Source organism: Molothrus ater, chromosome 13, assembly GCF_012460135.2.
Source record: "Molothrus ater isolate BHLD 08-10-18 breed brown headed cowbird chromosome 13, BPBGC_Mater_1.1, whole genome shotgun sequence".
Classification (NCBI taxonomy): domain Eukaryota; kingdom Metazoa; phylum Chordata; class Aves; order Passeriformes; family Icteridae; genus Molothrus; species Molothrus ater.
In genome coordinates, this window is record NC_050490.2 from 3,247,489 (window position 1) to 3,257,976 (window position 10,488).

General features: G+C 51.9%; 1 protein-coding gene across 1 annotated transcript in view; it reads right to left on the bottom strand.

Annotated features, from left to right (window-relative positions):
• STRA6 (signaling receptor and transporter of retinol STRA6) overlaps positions 1–9,931 on the bottom strand; it is a 31,791-nt gene extending 21,860 nt beyond the window's left edge. Inside the window, exon 1 of the mRNA XM_036389717.1 lies at positions 9,787–9,931. The gene's annotated coding sequence lies outside the window, so the exon portion shown is untranslated. The remainder of the gene's footprint in view (positions 1–9,786) is intronic.
• Between the last annotated feature and the right edge of the window lie 557 nt (positions 9,932–10,488).

Sequence of the window (10,488 nt, forward strand, 5' to 3'; positions counted from 1 at the left end):
TGGGAAAGGGCCTCAGATCTGGGGCTGCCAGGACGTTGAGGGTGGCCCTGGAAAAGCAGGAATGGGAAAAGCTGGAAAAGCATCCCAGATTATCCAGGGACACGTCCAGGGATGGGAATTCCAGGGAATTCCCTCAGGAGCTTCCAGCGATGGGGAATTCCCATTTTTCCAGTTTTATTCCAGAGCACTGGACAAGGATCCAGGGAATTCCAGCATCATCCATCTCACCCTCATCCCAATTCCATGGGATCCTCATCCCAATTTCCATGGAATCTTCATCCCAATTTTTGCCTCATCCTCATCCCAATTCCATGGAATTTTCATCCCAATTTCCGTGGGATCCTCATCCCAATTTCCATGGGATCCTCATCCCAAATTCTGCTTTATCCCAATTCCCACCTCATCCTCATCCTGAAGGACCAGGACATCCCAAGAGGCTTCCAGGGGAGGTGTGGAATTTATTTGGGAATTCCAGCCCAGGGATTTTGGGGGCCAAGAATTGGGGCTGGAATTTTGAGGTCAGGAATTTTGGGGTCAGAAAATTGGGGCTGGGATTTTGGGGCCGGAATTTTGGGGCTGGAATTCTGTCTCCTTGCAGGTGCCTGGGAATCCCCCAAAAATTCCAAAACTTCCCCTCCCCGGGGCCTCTGGCGCCATTTGATCCCAACCCTTTTTCCCCCGGGATAATCCTGTTGTTTCAGGCCTGGAATGTGGGATTTTCATGGAATGTGGAGCTGTCTGGGACAGGAGCCACCTGTGGGCCTGGCTTGCCTTTCATCCCAAAAAATGCGGGAACTTCATCCCAAAAAAATGTGGGAACGGGCTCTGGAGGAGGCTCCAGCATTCCCAAGAAACTCCGGAATTCCCGGGGGTGGGATGGGATGGGATGGATCCTGAATCCAGACATGGCTGATCCAGAATTTGGGAATCTCTCCCTGAATTCCCAGGATCTGGAATTTGGGAATCTCTCCCCTAATACAGATGTAGCTGATCCAGAATTTCCAGAGTCTTTCCCTGAATTTCCAGGATCTGGCTGATCCAGAATTTGAGAATGTCTCCCCAAATTCCCAGGATTTGGAGGATCCAGAATTTGGGAATCTCTCCCCAAATCCAGGCAGGGCTTGGGGGATCCAGAATTTGGGAATTCTCATTTGCAGCCTCAGGAATTCTGGTGGCTCCAAAGTCCCGGAGCCTCTAAATCCCAGGAATTCTGAATTCCGGTGCCGCATCTGTCGGTTCTGCGCTCCTGGCGGGAATTCCACTCCTGCTGATGGATGGGAAAAGCCTCGGCACCGGGATAATGATTTCCCCTCATTTCTCCAGAGCCTTTGGATGATGAATTCCCAGGAACTGGAGCCTTTGGATAACAAATTCCCAGGAATTGGAGCCTTTGGATAACAAATTCCCAGGCACGGAGCAGCTGCTGCCACAGATCCAGGATTATCCCATGGATCATTCCCAGTGGCAGGGAGGGAAAAAGAGGGGGAAAAAGGGGGAAAGGAGGGAAAAGGAGGAGGGAAAAAAGAGGGAATAAAAAGGGAAAATGGAAGGGGAAATGAAGGGAAAATGGGGGGGGAATAAAGAGGAAAAAAAGGTGGGGAAACAGGAGGGGGGAAAGAGGGGAAAAGAAAGGGAAAAGGAAGGAAAAAAGATCTGGGGAAAACAGGGGGAAAAGAGGGAGAAAAGAGGGAAAATGGCAGGAAAAAAGTGGGAAAAGGAGGGGGGGAATGGGAGAAAGAAGGAAAATGGAGTGGAAAAGAGGAGAAAAGGAAGGAAAGAGGAGAGAAAAAAATGGAAAATGGTGGGGAAAAGGAGGGGAAAAGGGGGAAAAATGGAAAATGGTGGGGGGAAAGTGAGGAAAAATTGGAAAAAAGAAGGGAAAAAAGAAGGGGAAAAGAGGAGGAAGACGAGGGGGAAAAATTGTGGATTTGGGATTTGTGGAGCTTACAGGGGTTGGAAAATGGGATCAAAGCCGCTCCCAGCTCTGTTCATGTCAGGGTTTGCCCCTCTGGATTTTCCATGGAAAAATTCCAACTCCTGGAGATTCCAGGGGTTTGGAAAATGGGACCTTCCTGGGACAAAAATCCCAGGGAAAAAGAGGAAAAAATTCCCCGGGAGCAGGATGGGAACGGGATGGCACAAAGCAGGAATCCACTTTTTTTTTTTTTTTTTCCCTAAAAACGAGGGGGGAAAGCATCCTTGGATGGAAAAGCTGGAAAATCTCCAGGTTTTCCATTGGCTTGCCTGGAAAAGCTCAAATTCCCAGGTTTAATTCCCACAATTTTCCGGCATCACGGCCCTGGAAGTGTCATGGGAGCAAAGGAAAAGTGGAACAGGAGGGGGAGGGAATGGGAGAATTCTGGGAAGAGAATTCTGGGTGGGAACAGCAGCGAATTCCATTATGGAACAGGTGGATTGGGAATCAACCTCGGAATTGGGAAGGAAAATGAATTTGGAGATTTGGAATCCTGAGGCCATTCCTGATGGATCTCCAGGGAAATTCTGGGAGTTGGGATGGGATAGAAGGAGGAGGGAACTGCTGGAAAAATGCTGGAATTGTTAATGAGCTCTGCTCCGGGGGGAAATTCCCTAAAAATCATAAGGATGAGACAAATAAATGGAATTTATCCAGCTCAGCCTGGATCCAAGGAAAAATCTTGGCTGGATCCAGGGAAAAATCCTGGCTGGATGCAAGGGAAAATCTGAGGGAAAATCCCGGCTGGATCCAAGTGATAATCCTGGCTGGATCCAAGTAAAAATCCCAGCTGGATCCAAGTGATAATCCTGGCTAGATCCAAGTAAAAATCCCAGCTGGATCCAAGGAAAAATCTCAGCAGGATGCAAAGAAAATGCAGCCTAGATCCAAGGGAAAATCCTGGCTGGATCCAAGGGAAAATCCTGGCTGGATCCAAGGAAAAATCCCAGCTGGATCCCAGGAAAAATCCTGAATTTCCGTCCTTGGATGTTTGTGCTGTTGGGCCAGTCCTGGCTGTGCTGAGGGCGTTTTCCAAGGATTTTTGGAATTTTCCAGCAGATCCAGAACATTCCAGGGTTCTCCCATCCCACCCCCAGCAGCTCTGAGGAATCTGAAATGGGAAACCTCGGAGACGATGGGAAAAGCATCCATGGAAAAGAGATGGATCCGGTTGGATTTTCCCTTTTCCCAGGATACAGCTGGATCCAGGAGTGGCATTTTTCCCATCCGGATGCTGTTCCCGATTTTCTGCCCCTGGAGCCAGGCTGGGATCTGTTCCCGGAATTAACGGGGGCAAAAATGAGAATTCCAGGATCTGATCCAGTTAATGGAGATCGGGAATGGAGATGGGATTGGGAATGGGGTAGATCCGTAGGGGTGGGATGAGGAATGGGATGGGATGGGATGGGATGGGGCAGATCCATAGGGATGGGGCTGTCACAGGATTTGCTGGGATGTCCCAAGGATCCATTGGAATTCAGTATCCCAGGCTCTGGGATATCCTTACAATTCTTTGGGATGTCCTGGCCATATTCCAGGGTATCCTGGCCCAATCCCAGGACATCCTGACCGTAATTTGGGATGTCCTGGCCATATTCCTGGATATCCTGGACAAATCCTGGGATATCCTGACCCATTTTTGGGATGCCCTAGCCGCATTCCAGGATTTCCCGGCCCAAGCCCGGGATGCTCCAGCCATTCCTCCTCCCATCCCATGCCGCCTGTTTAAATCCGTTATTCCCGTTATTCCGCTCCGGGCGTTTAGCGCCGTGAACGGAGCCTGGGGAGCCATCAGGCAGGAAAAGCATTCCCAGCCTCTCCATCTTCCTCCGGAATTTATGGAGTCTCGGGAGTGGGATAAAGCTGCCACGTTCCCAACAGCCGCTCGTAAATCACCGGCAGCAGGGAGGGCGCGGAGCAGCGGCTGCTCCCGGATCGCTCCTGGATTCATCCCAAATCGCTCCTGGATTCATCCCAAATCACTCCTGGATTTATCCAGGATTGCTCCTGAATTTATCTGGAATCTCTCCCAGATTTATCCTGGATTGTTCCTGGATCACTCTTGGATTTATCCCAAATTGCTCCTGGATCATTCCCAGATTTATGCAGAATCACTCCTGGATTTATCCCTGGTAGTTCCCAGATTTATCCCAGATCGCTCCTGGATTTATCCTGGATTGCTCCCAGATTTATCCAGGTCTGGGGGTCCCCTCCAAAGGGTCCTGGGGTTGTTCAGGGACCGGCAGCTCCTCCTGGAGCTTCCCAGATGGAATTGGAGCTGTGGGGGGAATGCTGATCCCAAAAATTCCAGGAGAACCCAAAAAGCAGTGGGGAAAACACAGCCAGGAGTGGGCAGGGAGCCATTCCCAGATATCCCAGAGCCATTCCTGGATATCCCAGGGCCATTCCTAGATATCCCAGGTCCATTCCCAAATGTCTCAGAGCCATTCCTGGATATCCCAGGTTTATTCCCTCATATCCCAGAGATGTGAGGCTGCCATTTCCAGATATCCCAGCAATTCCAGGCTGCCATTCCCAGATATCTCGGGAATTCTGGGCTGCCATTTCCGGATATCCCAGGGCCATTCCCAGATATCCCAGGGATGTGGAGCTACCATTCCTGGATATCCCAGGGCTATTCCTTTATATCACAGAGATGTGGGGCTGCCATTCCCAGATATCCCAGGAATTCCGGGCTGCCATTCCCAGATATCCCAGCAATTCCAGGCTGCTATTCCCAGATATCCCAGGGATGTGGAGCTGCCATTCCTGTATATCCAAGGAATTTTGGGCTGCTATTCCCAGATATCTCAGAGTCATTTCCAGATATCCCAGGAATTCCAGGCTTCCATTCCCAGATATCCCCAGATTTTCAGGCTGCTGTTCTGGGATATCCCAGCGATTCCGGACTGCCATTCCTGGATATCCCAGATGTGTGGGGCTGCCATTCCTGGACATCCAAGGAATTTTGGGCTGCCGTTCCCAGATGTCCCAGGAATTCCAGGCTGCCATTCCCGGATATCCCAGCAATTCCGGGCTGCCATTCCCAGCCGGCAGCGATTCCTTCCCGCAGCTCCGCTGGGGACCGGGAAGTGTTGATGGAAAAAACAAATTATTCCGGCTGCAGGCGCCGCTAATCAGCGCGCGCCGTGAATAATTAATGACCCTCGTTAATGAGGTGCTCAGGGCGGCCGGGAGTGAAGGCTCTGGGAATGCTCGGCGGGATCCAGGGATGCTCCAAACAATCCCGGATTTTGGAGCCGCCGCCTCGGGGACACCGGGAATGTCTTTTCCCTCCCCACCCCCACCAGGAACGAGCTGAGCTTAGCTGAGACCTGGAGCAGTCTGGGATATTTGGGAAGTGCCCATGGAACGGGATTGGAGCAGTCTGGGATATTTGGGAAGTGCCCATGGAACGGGATTGGAGCAGTCTGGGATATTTGGGAAGTGTCCATGGAACGGGATTGGAGCAGTCTGGGATATTTGGGAAGTGCCCATGGAACGGGATTGGAGCAGTTTGGGATATTTGGGAAGTGCCCATGGAATGGGATTGGAGCAGTTTGGGATATTTGGGAAGTGTCCATGGATATGGGATCGGAGCCATCTGGGATATTTGGGAAGTGTCCATGGAATGGGATCAGCTCTGGATTCCGTTCCCACCGAAATCCTTCCAGGATTTTTGGGATCAGAGCACGCAGGGACAGGGGGGATCCAGGCAGAGCAGCCCGGGTCTGATTCCTGTCCGGAATTCCGGCTCCCTGAGCAGAGAATCCCTCGGGATGGATTGGGATCATCCCGCTCGGGGAAGCTTTGGCTCCCTCGGTGTCACCTTCTGTCACAGCGCCTGTCCCCAGCGAGGAAAATCCCGGGTAAGAATCCCGGGAAAAGCGCTGATTCCAGCCTTTCTCCGGCTGTTGCCGGGCAGATTCCCGGATTTCCATCCCCGGGGGCTCCGGAGCTTTGGGCTCGCGATTCCAAAGGCTGGCAGGTTACGGAAGGGAACAGCCACCCCTGCGGCACTCGGGGACACGGGAGGGACACGGGGGGGACACGGGAGTGACACAGGAGTGACATGGGGGGGGGGAGGACAGAGCCACCCCTGGAGTGCTGGGAGGACACGGGGGGGACACGGGGGGGACACGGGGGGGACACAGATCTGGGGTTCAGGACAGAGCCACCCCTGGGAGTGACACCGAAGTGACACAGGAGGGTCACGGGAGGGACACGGGCCCAGGTTCAGGACAAAGCCACCCTGCGGTGCCGGGGGTGGCACCAAGTGACAGCGAGTGGCCCCGGGTGTCCCCGTGCGTGTCCCCGTGCGTGTCCCCGCGGGTGACAGCGGGGTCGGGCCGAGGCCGCGGCTCGGGCGGGATTTGCGGGCGCGGCTCTGGGGAGCCCGCGGGGCCGCAGCGGGGCTGGGGCCGCACGCACAGAGCGGCGATCCCGGCTTTATCCACGGATTCCAGATTTTTATCCATGAATCCCGGTTATTTATCGCTGAATTACCGCTTTTCATCCGGGAATTCCAGGGTTTTATCCCCCAGTTCCAGATTACATCCCTGAGTTTCAGCTTTATAACCCCCCCAATTCCAGTTTTTTATACCCAAATTCCAGCTTTTTATCCCTGAATTCCAACATTTTTTCTGGGAATTCCGGGGTTATATCCCCGAATCCCAGTTTTGTATACCCCAATCCCAGCTTTGTATCCAGGAATTCCAGCTTTTCATCCCTGAATCCCAGTTTTTTATCCCCCAATCCCAGTTTTTTATCCTTGAATGCCAGCTTTTCAACCCTCCAATTTCAGTTTTTCGTCCCTGAATTCCAGCTTTTTACCAAGGAATTGCAGGTTTTCATCCCCGAATCCCAGTTTTTTTATCCCCAATCCCGGTTTTTATCCAGGAATCCCAGTTTTTCAAGGCCCCAGTCCCGTTATTTCCAGGCCGAGTTCCCGTTTTTAACCCGTGCCGTGCCGGGCGGCGCTGCCGTGCCAGACGCGCTGTCTCGCACCCGCCGGGCCGTGAGCAGAGCGGGGGGGGCGCGGCAGCTGCCGGCAATTAACGAGTTCATTAATTAGTGCCGGTGGCTCCGCTCCCAGTCCCTGTCCCCAAGGGTGGCAGGGAGGGGACAGGAGGTGGCCCAGGGGATGGTGGCAGTGGCCAGATCCCCCTGGCTGGGCTCTGATCCCAATCCCTGTCCCCATGGATGGGGGGATGGCAGGGAAGGGACAGGAGGTGGCCAAGGGGTGGTGGCAGTGGCCAGATCCCCCTGGCTGGGCTCTGATCCCAGTCCCTGTCCCCGAGGGTGGCTGGGAGGGGGACAGGAGGTGGCGCAGGGGTGGTGGCACTCAGAGGTGGCCTAGGGGATGGTGGCAGTCAGCAGATGCTCCTGAAGGGCTCTGATCCCAGTCCCTGTCCCCATGGATGGCTGGGAGGGGACAGGAGGTGGCGCAGGGGTGGTGGCAGCTCAGAGGGACACTGGGGGGCATGCTGGGCTGGGCTGGGCATGCTGCTGTGTCCTCCCAGAGAGGGTGGCACCGCGGTGACATTGTCACATCCATCGGGGTCACAGGGCTCATGGAGAGGCCACAGTGACCAGGACATGCTGGGGACACTGTCCCTGCCCTGGTCCCCAAGCCACACTCTTGGGGAGTGTCAGTGTCCCAGAGACACTGTCCCCACTCTGTCCCCTCCCTGCAGGCTGTCACCGTTAACCAGGGGACAAGTTTGGGATGTGGGGAGGTGCTGGGGACACTGTCCCTCACTTGGTCTTGCTCTTGGGGACACTCTTGGGGATGTCTTGGGGGCCGTGCAGGTGTCCCCATTCTGTCCCCTCCCTGCAGGCTGTCACTGCCAACCAGGGGACAGGTTTGGGACAAGGGGAAATGCTGGGGACACTGTGCTCGATTTGTCCCTTCCCTCCAGGCCATCACCATTAACCAGGGGACAAGTTTGGGATGTGACAATCTGTTGAGGACATTGTCCCCAAATTGTCCCCTCCCTGCCAGCTGTCACCACGAACCAGGGGACACAAGGGACGGGGAGGAATTCCAGAATTCCCAATGTTGGAAATGCAAAACAGAGCCCGAGGATCCACAAGGCCGAGAGATGAAAGTGGTTGGAAATAAAATAAAATAAAATAAAATAAAATAAAATAAAATAAAATAAAATAAAATAAAATAAAATAAAATAAAATAAAATAAAATAAACTTGATAAAAAGGGCTTGATAAATAAAAAAGGGCTTGATAAATAAAAGGGGGTTGACAAATAAGATGAAAAAGGGTGGACAAATAAAAGAGGGATTGATAAATGGAAGGGGATTTGATAAATAAAATAAAAGAGGGGCTGATAAATAAAAGGAGATGATGAATTCAATAAAAGGGGTTGATAAATGAAAGAAAAGTGGAGTTGATAAATCAATAAAAGTGCTTGATAAATTAAATAAAAGGAGTTGATAAATTAAATAAAAAGGGGCTGATTAAATAAAAGGGGATGGTAAATTAAATAAAAGGGCCAATAAATTAAATAAAGTAAAATTTAAAAAAAAATAAAATAAAATAAAATAAAGTAAAATAAAATAAAACAAACTAAAATACCATAACTCAGCTGAGGAGGGGCTGCGGAGTGCGCGGGGCTGCAGCGGGAGCAGCTCGTGCATTATGCAGGAGCCGGGGGAGCCAATTAACGGTGAGGGCTTCGATCTCCGGTCCCAGCACCGGCCTGGGGCTGCTTTCCGTGGAAAAACGGGAAAAGCTGCTCCTTTTCCATGGAAAAGTGGGAAAGGCAGTTGCTTTTCCACGGAAAAGCGGGGTCAGGGCCTTCTTTTCCATGGAAAAATGGGAAAGCAACTCCTTTTCCATGGAAAAGTGGAAAATCCAGCTCCTTGTCCACAGAAAATGGGAAAGAAGCTCCTTTTCCATGGAAAAACAGGGAAAACAGCTCCTGTTCCATGGAAAAATAGGGAAAGAAGCTTCTTTTCCATGGAAAAATGGGGGAAAGCGGCTCCTTCTCCATTGAAAAGCGAGGCCAGGGCCTTCTTTTCCATGGAAAAACAGGAAAAGCTGCTCCATTTCCATGGAAAAGTGGGAAATCCAGCTTCTTTTCCATGGAAAACCAGGGCGAAACAGCTTCTCTTGCATGGAAAAATGGGGAAAGCAGCTCCCGTTCCATGGAAAAACAGGAAAAGAAGCTCCTTTTCCATGGAAAACCAGGGCAAAACAGCTCCTTTTTCATGGATAAATGGGGAAAGCAACTAATTTTCCATGGAAAAATGAGGTCAGGGCCTTCTTTTCCATGGAAAAATGGGGAAGCAACTCCTTTTCCATAGAAAAGTGGGAAAAGTTGGTCCCTTTCCATGGAAAAAATGGTGGGATGGATGGAAAAGGGGGAAAACAGCTCCTATTCCATGGAAAAATGAGGAAGGCAGCTCCTTTTCCATGGAAAAGTAGGAAACGCAGGAAAAGCAGCACCTTTTCCATGGAAAACAGGGAAAGTAGTTCCCTTTCCATAGAAAGGGGAAAACAGCTCCTATTCCATAGAAAAATGGGGAAAGCAATTCCTTTTCCATGGAGAAACAAGGTCAGGACATTCTTTTCCATAGAAAAGTTGGGAAAGCCCTCAGGATCACGTTTTCCAGGGCATCTCCCTGATCAGGATTTACCTTTTCCCAGGGACACAGGGTCAGGAAAAGGTGGGAATGTCATGGATGGATGGATGGATGGATGGATGGATGGATGGATGGATGGATGGATGGATGGATGGATGATGAATCCATGAATGGATGGATGATGGATGCATGGATGGGTGTGGGATACCTGGAGCAGTTCTGGCCGCTGGATTTTTCCCAGAATCCACCACTCCATGCCCTCAGTGCCCCCTCATTCCCGGGCCGTGCTCCAGCCCTGGCACCGTCCCCGTCCCTGCCCCGATCCTGCCGGGTCTCTCCAGCCATTCCAGCCTCCGTATCCTGAGCCATGGGATCGTTGCCACTCCATCACCGCGTTGCCATGGCAACTGGGTGTTTTTTCGGGATGAGGACAGGAGAGGGGCCTGTCTGTCACCATAGCAAGGGAGTCAGTAGCTCTGGGAGCACGCTCCAGGGAAAAATGGGATTTTATGGAAGTGGCAGCCACAGATCCCCCCCAAAATGTTCCCATCCCAAAAGGATGCGATCCCAGAGTCACAGGAAATTCCAGGGATTCAGGGAGGGAAAGGGAGCCTGGAAAAGTGGTGGGAGATCCCTGGGAGGATGGGACATGGAATGGGGATCTTCCTTTTGGGATATTCCAGGGTCCTGGAAGCCTCGGCCCTGCTCCTCACCCCTGGATATCCCAAACATCCGCCATTCCTGCCCCCAGGGGTTCCTAACCCTAACCCAAATCCCCCATTCCTGCTCCCAGGGGCACCACTGTCCCACAGATCCCCCATTCCCACCTCCAGGGGGTTTCTGGATATTCCCAAATCCCCCATTTCCATTTCCAGGGATTCCTGGACATTCCCAAAACTCTCATTCTCAT